This window comes from Falco punctatus (genome assembly GCF_963210335.1).
Source record: "Falco punctatus genome assembly, chromosome: 4".
Lineage (NCBI taxonomy): Eukaryota > Metazoa > Chordata > Aves > Falconiformes > Falconidae > Falco > Falco punctatus.
In genome coordinates, this window is record NC_137583.1 from 43103096 (window position 1) to 43115996 (window position 12901).

Below are 12901 nucleotides of genomic sequence, written 5' to 3' on the forward strand. Positions count from 1 at the left end.
ACTCTGCCAGGAAGAGAGATAGGGATGGATGTATACTGTAAGCAAGACTGAAAGTTGGAGCCTTAATTTTGCTCACTGCCACAGATCAGGAAATGAGGCTTACAAGCTGAAAGCCCCAAAACTATGTATTTATGAAAACAAACAAACAAACAAACTAACAAAAAAACCCCAACAAAACCCCCAACCAAAAAAACAGGACTCCTTGCAGGCACAACCGATTTTGATCTAGGGATCTGAACAAGGGTTTAGAAGCTTTAATTTAGCATTCAGATAGGACGTTGAATACTGGACTTCCATGAGCCTTTAAGACATTAGAAGTTTAACTTGCTCAGTTTGCCAATATAATATTAATTGTGATGTTTGCCACTGTAAAGTTCATTTTTACCCATTAGGTTGGGGTTTTTTTAAGTGTCTGCACATACAGAATGATAGAAAAATCTAGGCTGGAGGATACCTCTGGAGATCACCTGGGCCAGTCTTCTATTGAAAGCAGAATTAGGTTATTCAAGAGCCTGTCTAGCTGAATCTTGAGTATTACCAGTAACATAGATTCCATCATTTCTTTGGGCAACCACAAGCTGTTTATCACAGTGAATATTTTTTTATTATTATTATTTTTATATCCAGAAGAATTTCCTGTGCAGGAATTTGTGTCTGTCACTTATCGTCCTGCCACCATGCATCCTTGTGAAGGGAGTACCTCTGTCTTCTCTGCAACTGTATTTTCGGTATTGGAAGACCGTGATTAGATCCTCCCTGAAACATCTTTTCCCCAGGCTAAGCAAACCCAATTCTTTCAAGCTTTCTTCAGGTCAGGTTCTCCAGCCCTCTAATCATAAGTGGTCCTCTGCTTGACCCACTCCAATTTTTCAATGTTTCTTTTGAACTGGGAGGACCAAAACTGGACACAGTATTCCCCAGGTGGGCTAAAAAGTGCCAAGTAGAGTGAAATAATCATATCCTTTAGTCTACTGACAACTCTTGCTAACACAGGCCATCATGTAGTAAACTTTCTTTGCTGCATGGGCACACTGCTGGCTCATGTTCAGTTTGCTCATCACCAGAAAAAAACTGATTCCTCTGAGGTGCTCATTTCAGCAATTCAGGAAAACACTGAAGAAGCAAAAACCCTAGCATAAATTTACCAGAACATCTTAAAGAAGATAACTTCTTTCACCTTCCAGAATGCAAAATAGTGAACAACCACTGGGCAAAACCATGCTGCTTTTACTTTGCTCTGTGTTTTTCCTCCTTTGTCATGAAGCTCCCTTGTCAAGGACCCCCAGGTCCTTTCCTGCAAAGCTGCTCTCTAGTCAGTTGATGCCCAGCTGATACCATTTCTTGTGATTATTCAGTCCACATTGCACTTTTTGAACTTCATTTAACTTTATTCAGTTGCTGTAAGTCCATTTTTGCATTCTGTCAGGGTCCTTCTGATTAGCAGCCCTGCCACTTTGCTTATCAACCATGCCTTCCAGTTTGCTGTAGTCCATGAACTCATGGAGTGTGCAATCCATGTTATTATCCAGGTCATTAATAAAGACAGTAAACAGTATTGGTCTCAATATTGTACCCTGAAAGATGCCACAGGTCACCAGCTGCCAGATGGACATTGCAGCACAGGTCACAAACTTTTGAGCCTGGCAATTCAGCCAATTTTCCAACCACTGTATTGTCTACTTCTCCACTCTCTATCTCACCATTGTGGTAATAATATCATTAACGATATCATTAAACCATTTGGACAAGGCATTTGGAGGCTCTGGAGATGAAGGACTGTTTCTCTTCTAATAGTTGTTTCTTTCATTCCTGGTTAGTTTTATTTTACTTCCTATTTACTCCATTTCTTGTGTTGGAATACAGGATGTTTACCACTATTAGCCTTGGTGATTTATGCATTACACCTGTAAATGGTAGCTCATGGGTTTGTATAAGGGGTTTCTATTACAAAGTTTTTCATAAGACACTTCTAGTTTTGCATCTGAATTAGAAGAATGAAAGTCTGAATATAATGGCTTTATTTAGCAAGCTTAGACCTGTTGTTTCAGTGCCAGCAGATGGCTTATAAATTCTTCAACATATGAGGTGAGTTAAAGTCCAATAAGGCAGTGAATTCTCACTCATCTATTCTTCTCAAATGTAAAAAATTAGACCTCTTTGAAACACCTGATATTTTCCTTTGGGTATTTTTCCCAGTGATTGCTGTGTTTAGACAAGTGAGAGAATAACCCTTTCATTGCAATTTGCTCATTTATTTTTTAACTTGGTTAACTAAAAAGTAGATTGTATATTGTTAGATTTCTCTTAGTTTCTCTCTTCTAGCAGGATGGATGCTGAATTACCCCAGTCATTGCTTCCTCTGGCTGCAAAAAAAAAACCACTGTCTGAGTGAACATACTCCTTTTTGAGCTACGTTTTTTCCACATTAGTTTTTCTCATGAAGAGGCAGTAGCTGCCAAATACTTAGGGAGGAGTAGAACGGACTTAATAACATTCTTAAAAGAGCACTGATGGAAGAAACTGCATATGTTTCTCCCATCAGTACCTACCAGGTACAGTAGTATGGGGAAAATTAGCATGCAGCTTTAGGTAATTGAAAGGTCAAGTTATAAATGTGTCTGTTTTTAAAAGCTAGTCATTTGTAATACTTTTTCTAGTGGTTCCTGTCAACAGCAAAATGTTGCCCACAATTTGTAGAGCTGTCATCCACAGAGCCTCCCATGCTGCAGCTTTTATCCTTCCATTGTTTGTCCCCTTTTCTTAACATAAGGTCTGACAAGCAAAAAAGCTTTGCAGAAATGCTAAAGTTAGACTTATATTTTGTTTATTTAGAATTCAGAATTCTTACAGGAATTTTTATAAGATGGAGTCTGGAGAGTTCAAAGGTAATGTGAAACTTAACACTAAATGCTCAGCATTGGAAATTATGGAAATCTGGAGCTGAGATTCCTAAACTGCTTCCTTGGGAAGCATCCATGCCTTATGATGTGATGCACATAGTATTAGGGATAAAGAGACAGGGATGCCATTCAATTTACCATAAATATGTATTAAGTCTTTCAGAGCAAAATCACACTCCACTAATGCTCAAAATCCGGATGAATATAACTTCTTTCCCACGATGGACCTTAGGAAGTATGCTGTAGAACAATTCCACTGTTGGACAGCTCTGTGAGGGGAGGAGTGTAGAAAACAATGAGAAAATAGCGAAATGGACTTTTCCTCTCTCATGGTTCTTCAAAAGTCCATACAAAGGGAGCTGCCATGCCCAATGTAGGACATCATTTTGTTAGTCACCTTAAAAGCCACTGAGCCACATCAAGGTTCTTACAGTTTTTTCCCCCTTCTTCTTTCCCTCTTTGCTTTCATCCTGAGAGTCCTGGTATACTCGTAAAAAGGGTCTCATATCTTTACAAACCTTAGCGTGTCCTTGGTAAACAGCCTCACTCACATACCCTTTCCCACTCCAACCTTGGGAACATTTCCTCCTTCCCCTCAAAGGAACATGATGTGATTAAGTAAGAGCAGCAGCTTCCCAACAATCCTTAACTTCTTGAGAACTGAAGTCCTTGTTTAGGCTTGCTAAGCCTAGCACAATGAGATTGGAAAGTGTTCTGACAAACTTGTGAAATCTTGAGGGATCTGAAGACATTTTGTTTTTCTCATTCACCGCTTCCATCTGTTAGCATTCTTCTCCACTGCCTCTTGTCCCACTGTCATCTTCCAAACCAAAAGATGCAAAATTCCAAAAATATTCCTGAGAATGAACGCCTCTAGTTAGCTGCAGTAAGGCTTTGCTGAAACAAGTGAAAGATTTAGGCACAAACAGCACAAAATGTCAGGGAACTATGTTCCATGGGTTATACAGCAAACATATAGAATATATGAAATCAAATTTCTGTTTACCATGCTGATCTGCAGGACCTGTGGAGATGAAATTAAATGAAAAGGAAAAGCTTACCCTTCCTTTCTTCCCCAGTCTTGTGTGTTCTCTTGGAAAATACTCTTGCATTAATGTTGTAATTACTTTAAGAAAACCAATAAAAATTTCTGGCAAAATCTAGCCAAGACAAACTGTAGTGCTGCCCCTGGAAATGTTATTGCTGGATCAGACAAAGCTGTTTGCCAGTACAGTGATCTCATTATGAGAACTTCTTAAAAGCAGTATTTCACAAAATTTTTATGGATGATGGTAGCAAAAGCATCGAGTCCAGGGGCCTTTAAGTGAGGAGGGGATTTTGATGCTGTTGGCTAGTGGGTCACATCTTGGTAGCCCATCTGCAGAGGCTTTCTATTTAGTCAAAAGTTATACAGACAATAGTAAATTAAAAATTAGCTCAGTAACTGAATCTAGCTATTAAAATTCTTTAACGTTATGATTTGACAACCCTAGCTTTGTTTGGAAAAGGAAAGGAAATAAATTGGCAAGGACTAAAGGCAAGCCGCAACAAAAAATAAATTGTGGAGCCTCTGAAGTACAGTACAGTATGTCAAGGACTTAATACATTACAAATAAACTCTTATGTTGCTTACCATCCTGCCAAAACAATTGCAATAGCAACCCAACCCTCTAAACATACAGCTTTACAAATCAAATATATAAGGAAACAACTTCTAACAGTCACTCCACTGGAGATATGAATACAGGAGGCTAAAATTAAAGAGGGGTAATAGGGACTTGGCCACAGGAAACATACCATTGTTTGAAATCTGCAGGAGTGTGTGGTTAAAATAGCAGGACTGGAACTTCATTGTACAAACAAAATCAAAAAAAAGGTCAAAGTGCCCTACAAGAAGACGCTATTTTGAAAAGTAGCCACTTGTACTGCTTAGAGCAACAATATATTTTGTCACTTTGGTTACTAACCTTGTAATCTGAAAAAGGACAAAGCTTTAATCACTCAGAAATCAAGAGTTAATGAGAAAACATGCCTGTTTGCTCCCCCAAGAGAACTGCTTACTCTCAGCACATTCCAAATAATATCAAACATTTAGAATATAAGGAATGAATAAATCACATTTTCACATTTCCATCTGATCTGTAAAGTAGAATAAGCTATGTAGCATTTTTGTTTCTTATTAGTGTCCAAACACACAAAGGGACTTACCCATTTGCAGCAAAAGGTGAGTGACAAAGAGCTCCACCAGTAAGGATGCTATCTTTCTGTATGAATCTATTCTGCAAAACACACATGTAAACAAACACCTCTAGACTCTGACCTATCTGTAAGATGGTTCTGCTGCCCTCCCCATAGGGCAAACCACAGCATTCCTGCAGCTTTCTCACTTAAATAGCAAGTCTGATGTGCAAATACACTTCTCTCCATGTAAATTTGTACACGCATACACATGTACGCTTCCAAATATGTGCACATAAAAATTCAAATCCAGAAACTGGGTCACCTGAAAAGAATTTTTGGATTAGCGTATCTTCTGAGGACTAACACACGCTACAAAGGCTCTTATTCTGTACACCATTTGGAAATTCATCATCTTTATTATTATGATGCATCTCCATGCATGTGAATGTTAGCTCCTTCTAAGTCTGTCTATCAGAAGAACACAATATTGTTATTCCTACTGAATTCTTATGTAAGTTTAAGTATCTTCCTGATCACTTAACAAATTCTCACAGGAAAAGCAGTACAGAAAAGAGAGAAAACTCAGCCTCTACAGATTTCAACACTCACTGAAGTCAGTGGAATACACATCTGACTCTTCATGGGAGCATTGGGGTGCTGCATTAGGCACAGACAGTGGCAATGAACCAGATTATGCCTGCAGATACGCATTTTTTTAATCTCATTGACTTCAGTGGATGTTGCCACAGGCAGGATTTGGACCTGTGTACTATTAAAGCGGAAATGGTTTTCATAGTGATTGCAAGTATTAATACCAAATGGGCACAGCATGAGCCCTACCATTAATAAGAGTTAATTTTTTAGTGAATTACAGACCATTTAAATAAAAAATGTAAATGTGAAGTATTAATGATTCTTACAAATTTTATGTTTTAAGTCCTACTATGTAAACAGTGCATAAGGGTATCAGGAAAACAGCAGTGTGTTGCAGCTTTTGCAACATTATTAGGAATCTCAAGGCATTTAGTGTTTTCTCAAAGACTGCCACAGGAATATGAGAGAGCCATTTATCCTCATACTAAAAAAAAGAAAAAGAAAAAAAAAGGAAGAAAATATATTTGTCGTGTAAAGGAAGCCCAAAATTCATTTTTTGAAACCTATCATTTTTTAAGCCAATCATGAAATGTACTGTGACCTGACTCATGGTTTTTGAATGTAGATACTTGCCAATACTAAGATGTTATCACATGGGTCTTTGTCAAAGTGAAAAAATACTAGTAATTCCACAAAGCAGGTGAAGCTGTATTGTAACAGGTGGGACCTGTATATGTATTCTGGTTTTAAGTAAACTTTGGGAAGGAAGTAAATGTTACAGCCTTGCAGCAGACTGTAAAAATCAGGTTGATGCAAAGGAAAGGAAGAAGAGATACTGGTAAGTTCAAACAAAAAGACTGTTAATGACTGGAAGAAGATTTGAAGCTGAAAAGGAGCATACTAATGAGAGTACTGGGTCTGTCTGTACTGGGCTCGAAGACCTGAGTGTGTACAGCCCTCCTCCCTTTTCCTTCTGACCCACTTCCTGTTTCCACAGGAAGGAAATACATACATGTAAGTAAAAAAGAAATCTTAAGTGTGCTCCACCACGCTGGCCAGCTGTCCAGGACTGACATCTGCCCTGCATTATAGGTCATGAATTAGTCCGGCAATTTGAACAGCATCACTGGGAGTAAACTGGACAGTGGTAGGATTTAGATCAGGGAGCAGGAGCTTGTTGAAGGCAGAAGCAGCATTATAAATTTTAAGTAGAAATTATTAAGGCTGTATTTTTATTTTTAATTTATAAAAGAGGGTATCATTAGGATGTTCAGGAAGTGAGACAGGGCAGGGTATGGGAACTGTGCAAAAAAGTCTGAGATAACTGAAGGGACATCCGGTATGCCCCTTCAAAGGGTGGGGAGAGCAACAGTTAAGGGCATACATCATCTTGTGTTTTGGGCAGAAGCAGGAAGATTTGAGTGAGATTGATTTGCATGAGTTGTGCAGTAGCTGTGTTCGGGACTTTGCTTTTCAACCGGATCTGAACATACTTGTGTTAAGAAAGAGGGAGATGTATTTGTCTAACAAAGAGGAGAGCAAACTTAGCTAAGCTGGGTTTCCCCACTGATGCGAGGTAAATTCTCCTCTGGAACCAACTGCAGTTCTGGGAAAACTGTTTCTTTCTCCCTCCCACTTCGTTCCAGGACTTCAGCACTTGTAGCTCCCCCCTTGCCAGGCAAATGTAATCCACCACACAGCTGGATACACTTCTTCGGTTCTTGCATTTATCCTGTGATCAGTCTAGACTTGTCTAGCATTGCTTTGCATTCCTGGCAATTTTAAGGAAACATATGTCTTGCTGGCTGCATGTGGGCTGCTCGGACTGAACAAACTGTGGCTGGAGTGCCCAGGCTAGCCCGTTTTCAGAAAATCACAGCAGCTTCATCTCTCTTCCTTTTAAGAATTCCACTTAAACTGTGCTGTGTTCTTTTCTCCATGGTTAAAACATCATGTAGGACTGTTACAAACTTATGCGTGGAAAAGCGTGTTCTCATACAATATCTAGCCCTGCAGTTCTTCCTCTTTCTCTTAAACTGAATGGCTAATAGCTACTAAGATTCAAGGAGGGGCAGTTAAGTATTGAGGGAATCTGTCTCATTTTTTCCTGTACAAAACTTTTTAATAGGTATGTATTCATAAAGATTTAATGGCAGATAAAATGCAAAATACTTCAGAAGTAAAGGAATAACAGAAGTTCACGTGAGGTTTTGCAATTTATTTCCACAGGAATTATGTAAATTACTTGGTCTGTTTAGCCTATAGATGTTAACTAAAGGGGCCAAGTGCATCTCTCGAACCTGTCCTGAAGGTAAAAAGCTTGGTGAAAGGGGACTTGCAGCAATGAGCCTCAAAATCAGATGATGATTATGATATTTTGAGGTTGGGCTGGTAACCAGCCCCCCCTCTTGGGTAGCTCATTGAACACTGCAGAGGGTTTGGAAGACTGCTTCTCTTATGTGGTAAATCATTCTGGTGGCTAGAACACAAATTCAAGACTGCAGAGCCTTTGCTTGCTTTACTCTTCTCATAATGCTTAGCTGGCGACTTAACTTCCTACCTATGAAATGGGCTTTATACTTACCTGCCATCTAGATTTGTTACAAAGCTTAAGCAACCCATGTATGAAGAATTCTGTGAACCTTTCAAGACAGTGGTTTTGATTATTTCCGTACATCTGATATGGTACTTATTGTAGTACTTGTGCATTACTTTCATGGTGATATGAGATTCACTTGCATCTGAAGAATGATAGGGTCAGAAAAATATTGGTAGGAAGATGGAGAGAAGCTTGCCTAGTCAAGTATTTAGATCTCCCAAGGACAGATATGCTACCATCTGTCTGTCAGGGTGTCTCAGTGCTACTCTTAACTGTCCTGGTAAAAAGATTTCCCTAACATCCAATCTGCATCCTCAGAGCTGCAGTTTGTGGTCATTGCCCTTGCTGTATTGTTTAGCATACAAAATCGCTTCACAAAAATCCCTTCACTTCACAAATCCCTTTCAAATAGTCGTAGGCAGTTATTAGAATTCCTGTTAGCCTCCTTTTTGCCAGCCTAAATGAATACTGTCTTTGTAGGATGTGCAAAATTTCCTGCACAGCACAGAATGAAACCAGAAGGGAGAGAATAAGCAGGAAAACCAGATGAGAGAGCATGGTGCCACATCGGGCGGGTAGCACTGCACCACCTGCAAGGGAGAGGCGCATGACACTTTGCTATGCACAGTTCAGCAGAGGGTATCAGGTATTGAGTCTGCCAAGAAGTTTCTTAGCAATTACTCTTTTTAATAATCTAAATATGTATTTATGCCATTAGTTCCCTATTTAGTCAGGTATTAGACACAGATAAGTGAATCATATACCTATTAGGAAGCTGAAAATTCTCAAAATGACAGCTATTCATAAAATGTGGATACTATGTCTCTATTATCTACTGTTTCTACTTGAATGTGTTCACATGTGCACAAATTACTCAAAGATCTGTGAGCCTGCAAGGCCCATGTTCTGGATACCTCAATGTGGAGAGAAGAATATCTGATTTAAAACCTATCAGTCAAGACATATGATAATTTACATTTTTGTATAACCTACAGTTTATATTAAGAATGAAGAAACTGTGGTCCTCAACAGCACGTGAGAAACAAGATGATCTTGCTCCCAGTTATAAGTTCATAATTTAAAGCTCTGTGTTTCTTTATTGCTTTGCTGTACCCCAGCAGGTGTTTGCTATGTAATAGTATGTGTTTGGAAATTGTTCCCTGTGGCACAGGGCCATATGTTAGCATGAACATGCTAGAAGACATGAGCTGTTTGGCTAGCTCTTTTTTTTTAGCTGAAGCTGTCACTGTATCAGGGTGAAAGAATATTTCAGTTTTAGTAAAGTTTACAGGGTTTAATTGCTCTTATTTTGTCCCTGTGCCAGTATGGCTGGTAATACATATCATTCAGCAAATGGAAGTGTCTACCCTTTCTCTCAGAGGGTTTTGAGAGTAGAACAAAATGATTTGTTCAAACACAGTACAAAGCAAGGGGAAGCTAAGAGTATAGATGAGATAATATACTGCAATTGACCTTATATCAAGAGATATAGAAATAATATAAACTAAACTAATATAAACTGTACATTATTTTTGAAGTATATTCTAGTGATAAATTTACAGAAACAGAAATACCTTTAATGATGATTTGGCCTGGAACTGTCTGTACTGCTTGAATCTTGCAAGATTCCATATGAAAAAGTGCAATGGGATAAGTAGAGCTCATAAGTACCAGCTGTTTTTGTTGGAAAACACTGCCAAATCTTTCCTCTATGATCTAACAAACTTTCATTTACCAAGGCATAGTCCTAAATATCATTCAGTAGTTTTGCTTCCTATACCTCCTTTTTTTTTGACTGAGAACTATCTATCTGCCATTTTGTTTAAAGAGCAAAGAGTGGAGCAGTCTGCAATGTAGTATGCGTTCAGTTTAAATTCACAGGAAGGGTGTTGAACTTCTTTAGGGTCTCTCATATTTAACTTTTGGTTGATAGCATCAATCCCTCTTTGAGATTTACTGCTTAGCAAACATGTTTCAGTACATTAATACTCTACGAAGTATGGAGTCACTAAATGCATAGGCAAGATACCTAGCCACTCACAGCAGGGCTTGTAAGAATTGGACTTTAGATCAGTATAAAAGTAAGAATGCCTTTTGTAAAGAAACCTGTAAAAATCTATGTTAAATTTTAATTACTTGCAGTGCACTTCCACAGTAACCTTTGTCCACCAACAGGTCTGTTCAAGAAGTTCTTTAATTATTTATCTGGTACATCTACTAGGTTCATAGATTTTTCCTCTCTTCATGCTGGAGGGTTACAAGGAAAGAAGTGCATTAAGATCACATCACAGAGCAGAATTTGTCTCTACACATGCAAGGTTGCATGATGCCTAGTCTGCTGTTGTGCCTGCCAACCGCTGCCAGACAGACTGCATTGTTGGATGGAAGTTGGAAGAGATTAGGCAGTACAGGGAATACATAATAAAGTGGAATATAATATGGAATAGTTTCTTTTTATTCCCCCAGTAATTACCACTTTCTGCCCTTGTACTAGACAAGTGAACATAATGTTTTAGACATCTCACATTATCCGTCTCCTTTATTCCACTCAAGGAGATGAGGCTGCTCTGCATCCACACAAAGAAAGGAAAAGTATTGCTGGAAAATCAGACTGTATTGGCATTCAATCTCATCATTAATAATGCAATAAATTAAAAAAATTAAATATTTAGGTATCATATGGAAAAATGCCCAATTTTAGCAATGCTATTAATTTGCTGCCAGTTATACTACAGTTACCACTACAACAGTTCATTTAACCTTCAAAAGGCCAAAGTTATTCCCATTCCACAGCTGAAGAGGTTATATCACTTTCAAAGCCCTGGCTATTTTGTAATACTTATTTTAGAACTGTGGATATTGTTATTAATAGAAACATCTCACCCGTTTCTGAGTCCAGTGAAGCAATAAACATCAGGGATGTTTTGTGACAGTGAGTCAGCTATGCAGTGCTGAAAGGTGTTACTTTCCAGCTCTGAAGTTGTCACCTCTTCTAAAGTGAATATTCAGTACTTGTAATGCAAGGAATGTTTCTGAAGTACATTAACTATGTAATTCACTCGTTTGTTTACTTTTATTTTGTACTGTCTCACTCATCCTTTGATGACCTAAAGAGACTCATTCTTTTCAGGTGTCCTCGTTCAAGATGTTCCCGTGACTATTTTTGTTATGTATCTCTATATTCTTCTTTCTAAGAGCTTTTACTAGGTAATAAAATCTGGAGTCAAATCTTTGTGTGGAGTCTTTCAGTTTCAAAAACCCCAATAACCTTAAAAAGGGATGAGCTGGGTTGTTTTTTTCCCCCTCTTTCCTGAACAAGCAACAGATTTTCATGTAGATAAATGTATATCTGTTTGAGAGGCAGGTATGTAAAGGTTTTTTTCTTTTTAAATCTTCTACCTATTACTTAACCATTCTCTTCCTTCTAGTGTCCTCCTTAAAACAAACAGAATTATTTTGCCTGGAAACTCTGCATAATGACCACTTTATACATACCTCTGCTAGTTAGTGTTGTCTGTGAATCTGCATCTTCACAATGAACCTACAAGTTGCTAACTTTTGTCAAAAATCCTTGGGCATTTTGAGCAGACATGCTACAGGTAATCAGTGTTGGGTCATCCTTTGATTCTGGGTTTTCTCTCATTTGTAGACCATTTCCGTGTCCATAGAAGATCCTTGGATTTTCTTCAAATCTTATTCTCCACTTTTTCCTAATGGCTTCTCTTTCTAGTTTATAAGCATACTTTTCAGTAGTGTTGATGCACAAACTGTGGGTGAACGTAACCTGAAACTCGCATGTTTGCCAGTCTCCACTGGCTATTCAGGAGTATTGTAATGTATTTCCCTTTCTTTGAGAGTTTATATTTGATCTTATCATCAAGGTCTGGATAAGCATGCTTTTATCATCTCCTTGGAAATGGGTGAAGGCTTTTCAAGTGGTGTTTTGTGAAAGAGCTTGAAATTAATTTTAACAGTTTCAAAAGATTAGGCTGTGATAAAACACTTTTGTCCAATCTAGAGTACTAGTTACCTACTTTGGGGTTTTTGTAATACTAGTTTTGTTCAGCTGGTGCAATATCTATCTTTCAGATTCTTTTTTCCTCAGTACAGTAAGTAATATTAATGTCAACAAGTGGGTGTGCAACAAAGGTAGAAATTTCTAGATCTTTTATCAGTGGTGTCCGAAAAGGTACATCTTTTGTAAGCTAGAGGTGGAGCTGTAGCTTGTATAGCTGTGTCTAGGCTAACTGAACCAGTTAATTGGGGTACAGAGAAGGATAATCATAATAGCATACAAGATGGGCTGTGTAAGTTACCTCTGGACCTGGGATACTGAGTACTTGGTGTTTGAAGTCTGAACAGGTGCTGTTCCTATGCTATCAGGGTACCCCAGATGCATATTATGAATCTATCTGGGCACATTTAGGTGAGTTGCAGGCTGGAGCAGGTGGTGGAAGGGAGAGAATCTTAATGTCTGTAGCCTGAGGTAATCAGAGAAATTTTGGTAAAGTAAGTAAATTTTTGCTTTTTATCCCTGTTTGTCTTGTGTGGTGAATGCTGGGAAGATAGAAATGTGATGGTAATGTTCTATTTGATATGAAGCTTGTGTGAAGTGTGTTTGCTTGTA